The sequence below is a fragment of the Callorhinus ursinus genome, unplaced genomic scaffold (genome assembly GCF_003265705.2).
Source record: "Callorhinus ursinus isolate GAN/ISIS: 27379988/994484 unplaced genomic scaffold, GSC_fseal_2.0 scaffold73, whole genome shotgun sequence".
Taxonomy (NCBI): Eukaryota; Metazoa; Chordata; class Mammalia; order Carnivora; family Otariidae; genus Callorhinus; species Callorhinus ursinus.
This window is the reverse complement of record NW_027397135.1, coordinates 3,262,449-3,277,402: the sequence shown is the minus strand read 5'-3', so window position 1 is coordinate 3,277,402 and position 14,954 is coordinate 3,262,449. Positions and strand designations below refer to the sequence as shown.

Below are 14,954 nucleotides of genomic sequence, written 5' to 3'. Positions count from 1 at the left end.
TACACAGCGTCACATGGGGATTCTATCAGGAACAGAGTGAACAACCAGGGCCTGCGGGAGGCAGGCTTTGTGGTATCAGGAGGGTGAGATTGGCAGGGAACCGAAACCCACTCCATAGGGGAAAGTAGAAACTCTGCCTGGTCCCCTTGATAAGGAACATGGTTTGGCGAGAAGACCTTATCTGCCAGAGCAGAAGCGGGCTGGGAACTTGCACTTGGGCTAGATGAGCCCTCCTGTTCTCACTAGATATTAAGGCAGCACATCTTACTGGAATTTAATTGGGGGCCTCCTATCACACCTACAAATTCTCCTCCAGCTATGCATCTTTACTTTTGTTCCACTCCCTTGCAGAATCAATGGTATGGACCATGTGTTGAAAACTGTGAGGCATTAACCAGGTGGCCAGGTAGGAGGGGAAAAAAAAAACCCACGGCTGGGGTTCTACTCCTTGTTCTGCAAGTAACCAGCTATGTGATTTGGGGGACTTTACTTAGAGTCTTATGGCTTAATCCTCTTTAAAATGACCTTAAATACAGCTAGGTAAAAATAATGTTAGTTGAAGAAAGGCAGGCACCAGAAAGGAGGGAGGGAGAACCCAATAGCCTTCTGGGCAAGAACCTTTCTTCCCTAATCACATTCCCCAGGGCAGAATTTCCCAAAGTATGCAATACTGTATTCTGGTCACTTTGTGTTCTCTCTGGGAAAAAAAGGTTTTCAGGCCAAATAAGTTTGGGAAACTCTGCATACTTATCCTTCATTTACAGATTCTCAATACTAGGTAAGCTATGGAAAAGTTCTAAGGAAACTGATCCAATAAAACCTGTGGGTTTTTTTTTTTTAATTTCAAGTTTTTATTTAAATTCCAGTTAACTGACATATATGGTGAAATTGGTTTCAGGTATAGAATTTCGTGGGTCATCACTTGCATATAACACCCCATGCTCATCACAACAAGTGCCCTCCTTAATCCCCATCACCAATTTAGCCCAGAGATCTCCCTACAATTTTTTTTTTTAAAGATTTTATTTATTGATTTGACAGAGAGAGAGACAGTGAGAGAGGGAACACAAGCAGGGGGAGTGGGGGAGGGAGAAGCAGGCTTCCTGCTGAGCAGGGAGCCCGATGTGGGACTCGATCCCAGGACCCTGGGATCATGACCTGAGCTGAAGGCAGACCCTTAACCGACTGAGCCACCCAGGTGCCCCTCCCTACAATTTTGACCGTGAATCTTCTACATTAGTTTTGTGTACTGTGGAACTTCTACTTATATCAATGGGATTATGTTCTGTAGAAAAAGCAACACCCTTTGGACATGGAGGTGAGTAGGCTTGGTTGGGTGGAGGTAAGTGACAAGGGGCTATGGACAGGTAACCCACAGTTTCTGCTATCCCACACATGGTAGCCCAGTAAGTTGGACACCGCACGGGCTCCCCTTAATCCTCCCCTCTCTGAGGATGACCCATACTCAAGCTCAAGGTCCAGGTTTGAGCCATTGATGTAGCTGTCACTGGCTTATCAAAGAGGCTGAACACAGTAGTATAAAATCTGGAAATGGCTTTCTCCCAGCATCGCCTTCAAATCCGTCTTGTCAACGTCCCTTCCGTATTGATTTGGCAGCACTAAACGAAGATACCGACACTCTCCAGTTACTTTTGGGTTTTATGAAATCCAGTACAAACTGAATTTTTATAAATTAATCTTGCATTACATTCAAACCTTCATCCCTCTCCATAATTCAGGCTGGATTTGGGATGCTCTTCACCTGCAGTAGGGAGGGGAGACACAATCTGTTCTTTCTTTTTCCTAACTTCCATTACTACCCTCTGGCTCTGGTAAGAAAGAGGAAGGGAGACAAAGGTGGGTGGTTGGAGCGACCGGGCAAAGGACTTTATTCTTAACTGGGGCCTCTGTATTCCTCCCTTGACCTTTGCATGCCACGGTGTTGTCGGTGGTACCATCTTTTGTAAGTTCTTCTGAGTGGCCCCTTCCCCTGCCCCACACATACTCAGTGGCTGGTGACTGATGAAGTCATGTCCCCTTCAGGATGTCCCTGTTTTTATGCCCCTTGTTGCACAGAAAGCCCTCTTGAGCATGTTCGAGCCCCCACCTGCTCTGTCCAGGGGAAATCTCATATATCCTCACCGCACCAGACTCTGCTATCCTCTGCTCTTGGGATCAACAGAGCCCACCTCTGACTCAGCTTCTGTAAAGCTGGGGCCAGTCTGGTCTCTATCTGCACATGTGCCCCCAAGAGAGAGCCCCTCTCTCTGACCTCTCACTCTACCCTGGCAGGAGACCCACATACATCAGTGCTCAGCAAGCATCCAGCCCCCAGAGACTGTTTGGATGAAAGCATGGGGGACGCAGGCAGCGAGAAGCAAATGTCACAATGCTCTGCATCCTTCTGGATTCTTGTCAAAGAAATGGCTTCTCCTCCTCTCTACTGAAACCCCACTGTTCTCTTTTATAGACGATGGGGTGATTTAGGATGGTTTAGAAGCTGTTTAGCAGGTCCTGTGGGGGTAGCTAATCTAGTGCCTCCCCTTGGAATGCAGAGGTACTTAAAAAGCCATTAGGCTAAGCTTGAGGCTTTAGTTAAAATTCCCAGACAAGAGGAAACGGTCCATCCATAACCTGTTGCAATGTCCAAGAGCCAGACACCTCCCACTTGGCTCTATCTGCACCACTGTTTTGTGACCCACCAGCCTCACTAGCTGATTGAAATGGGATTAGGCATTATTTGAGGAGTTGTATCTGCTTTCACAGACTCTGTCTTCTTTCCTTCTCCAAATGGCATAGAGCAGCGCTGCAAGAGGATGATCCATGGTTTCAGGGAAGGAAGAGGTGATTTGGAGCCAGCCAAGTAAAAAGCCACTGGCCCAGATTCCCTAGCTGATGGCTAGCTAAAAACCTTTCCCTTTTTCCTCAGATGGTGAAGCTCATTCTTGCCATTAAGGTATCAATGCATGGTGGTTGCCAGGGAAATCCAGAGAGTGCTAACAGTAGGTCAGGAATAACAATAAAACATAATTGCACCATCATAGAATGAAAGTTATAGGAGATGTTTTTATCTTAGGAATTCCAGACACCATAGTTTCCCAGGAATATATGGCCAGGACTGTGTGGCCCTTGACTTAGGTCACACCTGCGTTCTATAGCACAGTCTCATCAGCACCTGGGCACCAAGGAGGTGCTTACATACTATGCAGGGCCAAGTGACTTGTTCCTCGGTATAGCTTAAGGAGAAATATATTGGGAGATTTGGGTGGTCAAACCTGAGACCTTTTGTGAAGAAGACAATGAACTGTGTAAAGCGTAAATCTTCATTTCATTTTTCTCATATGTTACTGTCTATAAAAGATCACTTACATAAGTATGCCAAACATGTTGAAAGACCTTTGAGGACGTAAGAGGGGGAAAAAAGTAAACGCCTGCCTCAAGGACCTCACGCTTCAGAGGAGAGAAATGCAAAGGAACAAACTACAACAAGAAAATGCAAGTATCACAGCAGGGTATACCGCGAGTACGGCTGGGAGGGAGCAGACACCAAGGCAAATGCTGAGGCAGAGTTGACAGACTACAGATGGGGAGGGGGCATGGCAAATGCATAAGCTTGAGGGAGCCTAAATGGTAAAGGACCATAAAGACAGCCCCTAGACTAATGTAGACCGGCACCCTGTCAATCACTTCTCTGATGCAAGTAGTTCAGGATTTTTATTAAAAGCCAACCACTGCTAACTAACTGAGGCTTAGGATGCAAAAGGAAGAATTGCTATCACCAGTTTTTAGGGAGAAAAACAATTGTCCCCACCCTTGTTGATGTTCTTTGTCTTAGCTCTTTGCTCAGAAACCACACATGAATGAAATTCAGTGGGGAAGCTGCACCCAGCCGCCAGTCCTTATGAAGGGACTGATCAGACTCCCTAGCCACCACTCTGACCAGGATCTGACATTGTAACACAAAGTGGGGTGGGCACTGCAGTTCAGAGAAGAGAGAAAATGTTTCTAAGTGTCTGGGTTTTATGCAAGTCCAAGTTACATGTAGTCTTTTAGCTTTGGCCAACTTTTTGGTCTAACAAACAAAACTAAAAAAAAAAAAAAAAAAAGATAATTTGAAAAGTTTATTAGAGACCAAAAGCCTAAATAGGCTTCTTGGACCTAAAGTCTCTCTTGCACACAGCATTTGAATGAATTATTTTAAATTAATCAAAAGCACATAGATTATAAGTATTTCATATCTACCAAAATTCTCATGTATCAAAAATCAAAGGAAAATTAGTTTGGTATTTGATTTTGCCAAGCCCCAAGTATTTAGTATGACTTAGAGAGACATGTTCCCAAAACCAAAAATTATGGGCATCCATTCTAAATAGTCCAAATGGTAAGTGGAGCTTGAGTCTTGAGGGCTGGTTTCCCAACTCTGAGGATCATCTAGACCCTCTTGTGCATCTTTCACGCACACACCAAGGAGGACACCCAGAAGCCCTGGATGACTTACCAGGAGCTTTAATTCCCTCCAGTTGGCAGAAACTCTGGCGTTCTGTAAGCTAGCTAAAGTGGGCTGAAGAGCAAATATTGTTTTCTCATCAAACCCAAACCCTCAGTAAATAAAAATATCCCTCAAAGCTAAAAGCTGTAATTTTTGACATGGAATTGGTAAAAATTTATTTTTTTTAAAAAAGCCTTCTAGTTAATGTGTTGACCAGCCCCGAGGCAGAAAACTATAGCATATTCTCTGACCAGGTTTCACTTAATTTTTCTGCCCCTCAGCCCTCCTGATCTTGGTCACTCTGCTATCAGATATTTTCCTAACATATGCCATGGGCTTATAACATTCTAGAATGTTCTAAACACTGTATCACAAATATTGATGGATAAGACAAAAATAAAATCTTAAAGGGCACAAAAATGCTGGGTTTGAGGAGAGAAATAACCAGAAAAGACCTATTGTGGAAAGACAACAATAAATTGTGATCATTTAATCTCCAAATATTTTGGGATTTCCTAGTTTTCATTCTGTGATGGACTTTAGTTTAATTCTATTATGGTCTGAGGGCATAGTTAGTATGATGTTTATTTTGTTAAATTTGTTGAAATGTGTTTTATGGTGCAGCATGTGGTCTGTTTTGGTGAACATCTTATGCAAGCCTGAGAAGCCATGTGTAGTCTGCTGTTGTTGGATGAAGTTGTCTATGACCTCAATTATATCTAGTTGACTGAGGGTGTTATTGAACTCAAACAGATCCTCAGTGATTTCCTGCCTTCTGGACCTGTCCACTTCTGACAGAGGGGTGTCAAGGACTCCAACTATAATTTTGCACTCATCTATTTCTCCTTTGCAAATCTGTCACTTTTGGTCTAATATGTGTTGATGCTCTGTTCTTAGGGCCACACATATGAAGAATTGATGTGTCTTCTTGGAGAATTGACCCCTTTTTCATTATATAATACTCCCTTGTACCAGATAATTTCCCTTGCTCAGAAGTGTGCTTTGTCTGAAATAAAAATGTCTACTCCAGGGGTTCCTGGGAGGCTCAGTGGGTTAAGCATAATAACTCTTCATTTTGGCTCAGATCATGATCTTCGGGTCATGAGATCGAGCCCCAAATCAGGCATGGACCCTGCTTAAGATTCTCTCTCTCCTTCTCCCTTTCCCCCTCCTCTACCAAGGACATGCACAAGGGCTCTCTCTCTTTCTAAAAAAAAAAAAAAAGGCTACTCCACCTTTCTTTTGATTAGTGCTACCATGGTATATCTTTCTTTATACCTTTACTTTTAATCTATATGTGTCTTTATATTTAAAATGGGTTTCATATAGGCAACACATAATTATATTTTGGTTTTTGATCCACTCTGACAGTCTTTGTCTTTTAATTGATCTATTTAGACCATTGATGCTTGAAATGATTATTGATATATTTGGGTTCCTATCTACCATATTTGTTACTGTTTTTTGTTTGTTGCTCTGTTTTTTTTTCTTTTTCTTTTTTTATCTTCCACTCATTTTGCCTTCTCTGCTTTCGAATGTTTTATATGATTCATTTTTTCTTCTCTCTTTCTTTTTTTAAAGGTTTATTTATGTATTTGAGAAAGAGATTGAGGGCATGAGCTGGAGGGACAGAGGGAGAGGGAGAGGGAATCTCAAGCAGACTCTGCCCTGAGCATGGAGCCCAACATGGGGCTTGATCTCACAACCATGAGATCATGACCTCAGCTGAAATCAGGAGTCAGAAGCCCAGTGGACTGCATCACCCAGGTGCCCCTCTTCTCTTTTTGGATAGCATTTATATTTTTTAGACTTTCTTCCAGTGATCACCCTAGAATTTACAATATACATTTATAACTATTCCAAGACCACTTTTAAATAATGGTTTCATAGGTACTACAAGTACCTTCTAACAAAGTATTTCAAATTCCCCCATCCATGTTTTATAATATTACTGTCATTCATTTTACTTATTTTTAGGTTATAATCACTGAATACATTGTTGCTATTATTATTTGAAACAAACTGTTATCTGTTAGATCACTTAAAAATAAGAAAATTAAAGATTCGGGGCGCCTGGGTGGCTCACTCGGTTAAACATCTGCCTTTGGCTCAGGTCATGATTTCGGGGTCCTGGGATCGAGCCCCACGTCAGGCTCCCTGCTCAGTGCAGAGCCTGCTTCTCCCTCTCCCTCTGCCTCTCCCTGTGTGCGTGCTCTCTCTCTGTCATATAAATAAAAGATAAGAAAAAGAAACTTAAAACTTTTATCTTGTATTTATTTATTCCTTGTAAAATGCTCTTCTTTTCTGTAGGTCTAAGTCTCTGATCTATACCATTTTCCTTTTCTCTGAAGAACTTTTAACATTTCTTGCAGGGCAGATCTACTGACAGCAAATTCCCTTCATTTTTGTTTATCTGAGAAAGTCTTTACTTATCCTTCCCTTTTTTTGGAGGTGATAGATATATTTATTACTGGATTGTGGTGATGGTCACATGAGTGTGTACATATATACAAACTCACCTAATTATATTCATTAATTATATGCAGGTTTTTATACCAATTATACTTCAATAAAGCTGGGGGGGGAATAGTCACACATCAAAAATGGAGTTTGATTCTTTATTACAAAGGAAACTTACAACTCCCCAGCCCTTCTCGAACCCAAAGAAAGTTCTGGCTTCTTCTCAGTGTAGGCTCTGACAGAAAATCTTTCAGTAAAAGTTAGGTAAGTAGCCATCTTCAGTTATGTAAATGCAGCATCAACAGGCTCCTCCAAGATTTGGGGAGATTAATAAGAAAGGTGATTTATCCCTGTCTGAAAAAAAAAAGTTAAAAGTTCCTGAGATGGGGGATGGAGCTTCTGGGCCTCTGAGGACATGGGAGTGTGTCCTGCTGGGCCTCCAGGGTTGTGTCCTGCCCTGGAGAGCAGCGTGTGTGGACTGCGAGGGGATTTCTTAGAGCTGTAGTAATCGCTGGGGCTTGGACACCTAGGGAATTGTCACTGAGCATGTCGAAGGAGATGGGCTTTCCTTCACCTCAGGGGAAGGGCCCTGGTCGCCTGCGCAGGGGCTTCAACTTCCACTTCCAGGCCCTTGCCTCAGCCTTCAGGGACAGGCTTGTCATTCTCTTCTGCCACCACAGACTTTCAGAAATGCCGGAGCAGCCTCAGATCACCTTGGCTGCTTTACCTCCCTACTCCTTGTCCTTAGCAGAGAGACCCACATTCCTAACACATGTGACTCCATAATCTGTCTGGGCTTCTCTGCTTTATTTCTGAAGCATAATTTAACCTGATACAGAATTCCAGGTTGGTGTTTTTTTTTTTTCCCCTTTGGACACTTTAAATATTTCACTCCACTCTCTTCTTGCTTGCATGATGTCTGAAGAGAAGTCCAAGGTAATTCTTACCTTTGCTCCTCTAAAGGTAAGGTATTTTTTCCCTCAGGCTTCTCTCAAGATTTTCGTGTTATCTTTGATTATTGGCAGTTTGAATATGATATATCTAGGTGTAGATTTTTTGACATTTATCTTGCTTGGGTTCCCTGACCTTTCTTCTCCTTTCGGTATTCCTGGTATGTGTCTATTATACTTTCATAATGGTCCCAGATAGTCTCTTCTGTCTTTCCCATTTTTTTTCCAGTTTGGAAATTTCTTGTTGACCTCTCCCTAATCTCTCTGATAATTCTTCTCTTGGCCGTGTCCATTCTATAATACATCCATCAAAGGCAGTCTTCATTTCTATTACAGTGTTTATGATTTCTAGCACTTCCTTATCATTCATTCTTACAGTTTAAATCTCTCTGCCCATGTATTTTTGCATACTGTTCACTTTTTCCACTGAAGTCCTTAGCATATTAATCATAGTTGTTTTAAATTCCCAGTCTGACATTTCCAACATGTCTGCCGTATCTGAGTCTGGGTCTGACACATGTTCTGTCTCTTCAAATTGTATTTTGTACATTTTAGTAGGCCTTGCCATTCTTCCTGTTGAACGCTGGGCAGGACGTGCTGGGTAACAGGAACTGAGGTAAATAGGCCTTTAGTGTGAGGTTTTATGTTTACCTGGATGTAAGTTAGGCTGTGTTTATTATTTGCTGTAGCTGCAGATGCCAGAGACAAAAATCTCCATTGTTGTCCTCTGTTTTCTCTCCCCTATTGTTTTTGGGTTCCCATAGAGCCTTCTTAGGTAAGGTGTGGGAAGTACTGTTCTTTCACTTGTAATCCCCTGTTATTGTACAGGAGCTCTATTGATGTGTTGGTGAGGTGTGTGGGGAGAGGAAGAATTCTATAGTCCTGTGATTTGGACTCAGAATTTGATTGAACCTGAGCCTCTGTTCTGTGACCTTCTCAGTTTTTCATCTCCTTTAGGTGAGATAGGATCTAGAAACGGATAGAGTTGAGTATTTCCCTTCCCCCAGGTCAGTTAGTCTCTGGTCAAACCTCAGTGGATTAGAGTCTAGTAAAATAGTTATGTCCCAGAGAGGATTTTTCTCTGAGTTTCACTGTTAGGACCTGGTAGAGCTCACGATAGAGTAAAAGTCATGATAGTGTGGGGATCCCCTTAAGACTAGCCCCCTTTCTGAAGGGTTGTCCACACCAAGCCCCTAGCAATTTGTCAGTTTAAGTTTTCCTACTCTTGTGATGTGGACAGTGGTTCCTAGGCCTCTTCTGTGTTCACCTGTATACCCTCCAAATTTCAGGCAGCAGTTTGTCCTGTGACCTCAGTCTTTTGTAGGATTTAAGTAGATCTGCTAGTTTTCATTTTGTCAGTTTTTGTCTTGTTATGAGGATGGAATGATGGTTTCCAAGCTCCTTACATGCTGGATTCCAAGCCAGAAATCTCCTGTGTATTTTTAATGTTATTATTTTGTTTTTGCAAAAGTATTTTTATAGATGCCAATACCTTTCTCTCTATTGAGGCAAAAATAGCTCCAAGATTTCTTATTAGTGGTTTAAAATTCATAACACAGGGGCGCCTGGGTGGCTCAGTCAGTTAAGCAGCTGCCTTCAGCTCAGGTCATGATCTCAGGGTCCTGGGGTTGAGCCTCACATCAGGCTCCCTGCTCAGCGGGGAGTCTGCTTCTCCGTCTTCCTCTGCAGTTCCCCCTGCTCATGCTCTCTCTCTCTCTCAAATAAATAAAATCTTTGAAAAAATGAAATAAAAATAAAATAAAATAAAATTCATAACACAAATCAGTATTTTAAGTCATAAACACTACCTTCCACTATAAAATGCTAACTAGCCATCTCAAGCTCTTGCGGATTAGCAGACATTACACGATGTCTTGTAACTGAGAAATATATATTGCTTTTTTTTTGAAGACTTTATCTATTCTGGGTGGGGGTGAGGAGCGGAGGGAGAGGGACAAGCCGACTCTGAGCTGAATATGGAGTTTGTCATGGGGCTTGATCTCACAACCCTGAGATCCTGACCTAAGTTGAAATCAAGAGTCAGATGGTTAACCGACTGAGACACCCAGGTGCCCCTAAACTTATATTGTTTTTTACAGAAATCAGAGTTGATAGACCCCATAATGCACACAAATTATAATTAGGCCGTTGTGTGGGCTGGAGATAAATCATTTTATCTGAATAGATAGATTACTTCATTCAAATAGATAATCTTTGCAAACAACCTCTTTGATTGGTATTTTTAGTGAACATTCAAATATATTTGAATCTTCACAATGGAGATGGTTGTTTCAATGGCTATCAAATTTTGGTTGTGTACTCATAAAAGAACACACACACACACACACAAATGTATATATATATTGCTATATATCCTTATACATTTCAAAGTTGAACCTAATTTCAAATTAGATGATTTTCATCAAGTTTTAAATCAACTAAAGAGTGTGATTTCTGGAATATTGTTAATATCGTAATTTTAAAACAAAATTACCAATAAAATATCATAGCAATCTGACAACCATTAGCAATCACTTAAAGGAAAATAGCTCTCATTTTAAAGATTTGAAATTACACTGGGGCACCTGGGTGGCTCAGTCAGTAATGTCTGAGTCGGTTTGGCTCAGGTCAGGATCTCAGGGTCCTGAGATAGATACCCGCATTCAGCTCCATGCTCAGGGAGGAGTCTACTTCTCTCCCTCTTCCTTTGCCCCTCCCCCTGCAAGAAGAGTGCTCTCTCTCTCTGTCTTTCCTTCTCTCTCAAATAAAAATAAAATAAAATAAATTTGAAATTCCACATCATTCCTTTTGCTCAGTAATTGTGTATTTGTGTTTCACTTCCCTCACATATTTTATTATATTACTTTTTAATGTTTGGAAGCATTTATTCATCACCTAGCATATATCATTGCAAAAAATGCCCATTATTTTATATTTTAAAACTGTTATTTTAACTGTAAAAAAATCCTATAAATTATAACTGTAGACAAATGATCACAAAGATAAAGATTATACATCCTGATAGTTATGAAATATAAAAAGCAAAATGTTATGCAGACTGCCTCTCTTAAGCAGATGGGTGGCATTAGGAGTTCATGTATGTGTGGATGACTAATACTTATCCCTGGAATATGACGAGGGTTCGCTATCATTTCTATTCCTGATTTTCTTTTATGACAGTTGTAATCTCTGAGAAACTGGGGTCATATAAATAGTAATTGGGCAAGGAAAGAGTTTGGTTGTGGAAATGTCACTTAATTCTTTGGACTCCTTCCCAGTTATATTTTTAATGATTTAACATCAATAATTACATTATGTTCTCCTTCAATTTTGTTGAAAAAGGTATTTGGAAGCCACACAGGACTTTGTTACTCAGTCATCAGCATTATTAGTTTTCTCAACACCTACAGCAAAATTTTGAATCTTCCTTAGAGACGGGAGATTTGACTCTCTTTAAAGATTTCTATTCCTTATGGCAATGTTACTAGTAACATTCCAGATTGGTGAGAGTTCTGCCTTTTTTTTTTTTTTTTTAAAGATTTTATTTATTTGAGGGGCGGAGCAAGATGGCGGAGGAGTAGGAGACCTAGATTTCGTCTGGTCTCAGGAATTCAGCTGAATAGGGATCAAACCATTCTGAACACCTACGAACTCAACAGGAGACCGAAGAAGAGAGTAGCAGCAACTCTCTGAACAGAAAAGCGACCACTTTCTGGAAGGTAGGACGTGTGGAGAAGTGAATCCGAGGCGATTTTCGGAAGGATAGACGGCAGGGGAGTGGGCCTCCCTCGGCTGCTTCTGGCAAGTGATAGAGCCCCAAGCACAAAATCGGAACTTTTAGAAGTCGGCTCTGCTGAGGGACGTCGCTCCAGTGGCTAAGCGGGGGGTGGGACCCTCGCGGGACAGTGTGGTCTCAGGACCCTCGGGGTCACAGAAAGTCCGGGGGTGCCTGAGTTTGACAGACGTCCTAGGTATCAGAGCGGGGAAGCCGGCTGCAGAGACGGAGCCGAGGCGCGGGCTCTCAGCTCGGGGTGGCCAGAAACTGTGATCGGTGACACAGTCAGGCCCCTGCTCCTCCAGCAGGGACTCAACAAGCAGCAGATCTGGGGAGACTCCCCCTCCTCCCCTGGGAGGAGCGGCGCGGGAGCGCACCACAGGGATCTGCTGGGTTTGGAGACTCCACACAGGGTCGGGTGCCAGAGATACAAACGCTCGGTCACAGGCCGGGTGAGCACGGAGTGCGGCTGGAGACCGGGGACACAGGAGTGACTGCTTTCCTCTGGGGGCGCACTGAGGAGCAGGGCCCCGAGTTCTTGGCTCCTCCAGGGTGAGATTGGGAGGCCACCATTTTCACTCTCGTCCTCCAAAACTGTACCTAAAGCTTGCAGGGAACAAAAGCTCCAGAGAGCAAACCCGGGCAGATTACTTAGCCCGGACCGACAAGGGCAGGGCAAGTCTGCCTGGGGCAAAGACATTTGGGAACCACGGCAACAGCCCCCCCCCCCCCAGAAGATCAGCACGAACAGCCAGCAAGCCAAGACCAAGTTTACCAATCAATGAGAAGGGCAGAACTCCAGCGCTAGGGGAATACTACACATAGAAACCATGGCTTTTTTACCATGATTCTTTAGTCTTTCAAAGTTAATTTTTTTAACTGTCTTTTTTTTTTTAAGATTTTTATTGATTTGAGAGAGCGCGAGTGAGCGCACGCACACAAGTGGGGGAGGGCCAGAGGGAGAGGGAATCTGAAGCAGACTCCCCGCTGAGCACAGAGCCCAATGTGCGGCTTGATCCCACTACCTGAGCCCACAGTCAGTCATTTACCCGACTGCACCGCCCAGGCTCCTCTCATAATTTTTTATTAAGAAAAATACGGTCAGTCAGAGTGTGAACATGCTCTAGATACGGATTCTCATGGCCGCTGGGGGAAGACTGCCTACCGCCCAGGAGTGAGAGCCCCAAGCATCAGAGATAAACTGTGTGTCACCTACACGGCCCTTTATAAAAGAAGGATTTACTTGCTTCTAAGAATGTCAGACTGTAATTTGTCTTTAAGTAGAGGGTTCTAGGCAGAGGTGGAGGCGCTCACTGGTCTTTGAAGCTGGCCTTTCTCATTTCCACAAACGCGGTCATCCCTTCTTTGCGGTCATCCCTTCTTTCCGGTCTTCGGTAGCGAAAGTTGAATAGAAGAGCTTCTTCTCCAGCTTGTTTCCCTCTGTTAATGTCATTTCAAAAGCTGCATTCACAGATTCCTTGGCCATTGCTGCTACGATTTTAAAATTGCTGGCAATTTTCTCTGCACACTGGATGGCTTCTTCGACCAGTCTCTCCACAGCAAAATTTTTGCTTATGAGACCCGCTTGCTTGGTGTCCTGGGCAGAGATCTGGTCACCAGTGAGAATCATCTCCATGGCCAGTGACTTTCCAACAGCATGGGTCAGTCTCTGGGTGCCCCCTGCACCTGGGATGGTTCCCACTAGGATTTCCGGCTGTGCAAACTGGGCTTTTTCTCCATCATAAAGAGTGTCACACATCATAGTGAGTTCGCAGCCGCCTCCAGGAGCGTAGCCATTGACAGCAGCTATGATCGGCTTCTTGGCCTGGGCAAGTCAGTCCCAGTGGCTCAAGAACTTCCCAGAGTAACAGTCCTGGAATGTTTGGTTCTGCATCTCCTTGATATCAGCTCCAGCTGCAAAAGGCCTTCTCCCCACCCGTGATGATGATGGCCCCCACAGCCGGATCCTACTCGAAGGCCTCCAGGGCCTGGTTGAGCTCAGTGATCAGGCCATTGCAGAGTGCATTGAATTCTTTGGGGCAGCTCAGTTGGAAGAAGCCCACATTGCTGTTCTTCCCCTTCTTTTCTATGATGATGTACTGAAAATCAGCACCCGAGATGAAGGGGCGCAAGGTGGTGCAGCTGGGCTGGGGGCGCAGCAGGCAGCAGATGCAGGGCAGGATGGCGCACAGGGCAGCCATGGTGCTGTGGGGACGGCCTCTTTTTCCCTTTTTCAACCAACATCTTATCAATCCCTTTTTTAAAAAAAACATTTTTATTTTTTATTTTTAGAGTCATATTCTATCCTTTCATAGTAGTTACCCTTATTTTTGGCATATATATATATATATATATATATATATATATATATATAAGTTGTTCTCTCTTTAAACTTTTGAGATACAGTTTCTTCTAACAGATCAAAATATACCCTAAATCTCTAGTGTATGGCTTTGTTCTAGTCTCCTGCCTGATCACATTCTCTCTCCCTTTTTTCCTTTCTTTCTTTTTTTTTAAATCCTCTTCTTCCTCTTTTCAAACAACATCTTATCAATTCCTTTTATAAAATTTTTTATAATATTCATCTTTACAGTCATATTCCATCCCTTCATCATATCAACCCTTATTTTGTACATATATAAGTCTTTCTTTCTTTAAAATTTTGCAAGGCACTTTCTTCTAACAGACCAAAATACCCCAAAATCTAGTGTATGGCATTGATCTATGTACCAGCCAGATCATATTTGATCATATTCTGTTTTTCTTTGTTTTGTTCTGTTTTTGTTTGTTTTTATCTTTACCTTTTTCTTTTTTTTTCTTTTTCCTTTTTCTTTCTTTCCCTTTCTTTTCCCCTGGTTTCAGGTCTTTTCTGATTTATTTAGAGTGTATTGTCTGGGGACGTTGTTACCCTGTTAGCATTTTGTTCTCTCATTCATCTGTTCTCCTCTGGACAAAATGACAAGATGAAAAAAATCACCTCAAGAAAAAGAACAAGAGGTAGTACGATCTACCAGGAACCTACTCAATATGGACATTAGTACGATGTTGGACCTAGAGCTCAGATTCATGATTTTAAAGACACTAGCTGGGCTTGAAAAAAGTATAGAAGTTATTAGAGAAACCCTTTCTGGAGAAATAAAAGAACTAAAACCTAAACAAGTCAAAATCAAAAAGGTTATTAATGAAGTGCAATAAAAAATGGGGGCACTAACTGCTAGGATAAATGAGGCAGAAGAGAGAATCAGCGATATAGAAGACCGACTGATAGAAAATAAAGAAG

General features: G+C 42.5%; 1 pseudogene; it reads right to left on the bottom strand.

The window, feature by feature from the left end:
* Nucleotides 1-12,784: 12,784 nt before the first annotated feature.
* On the bottom strand, nt 12,785-13,875 carry LOC112809773 (enoyl-CoA hydratase, mitochondrial pseudogene; annotated as a pseudogene).
* Nucleotides 13,876-14,954: the final 1,079 nt, after the last annotated feature.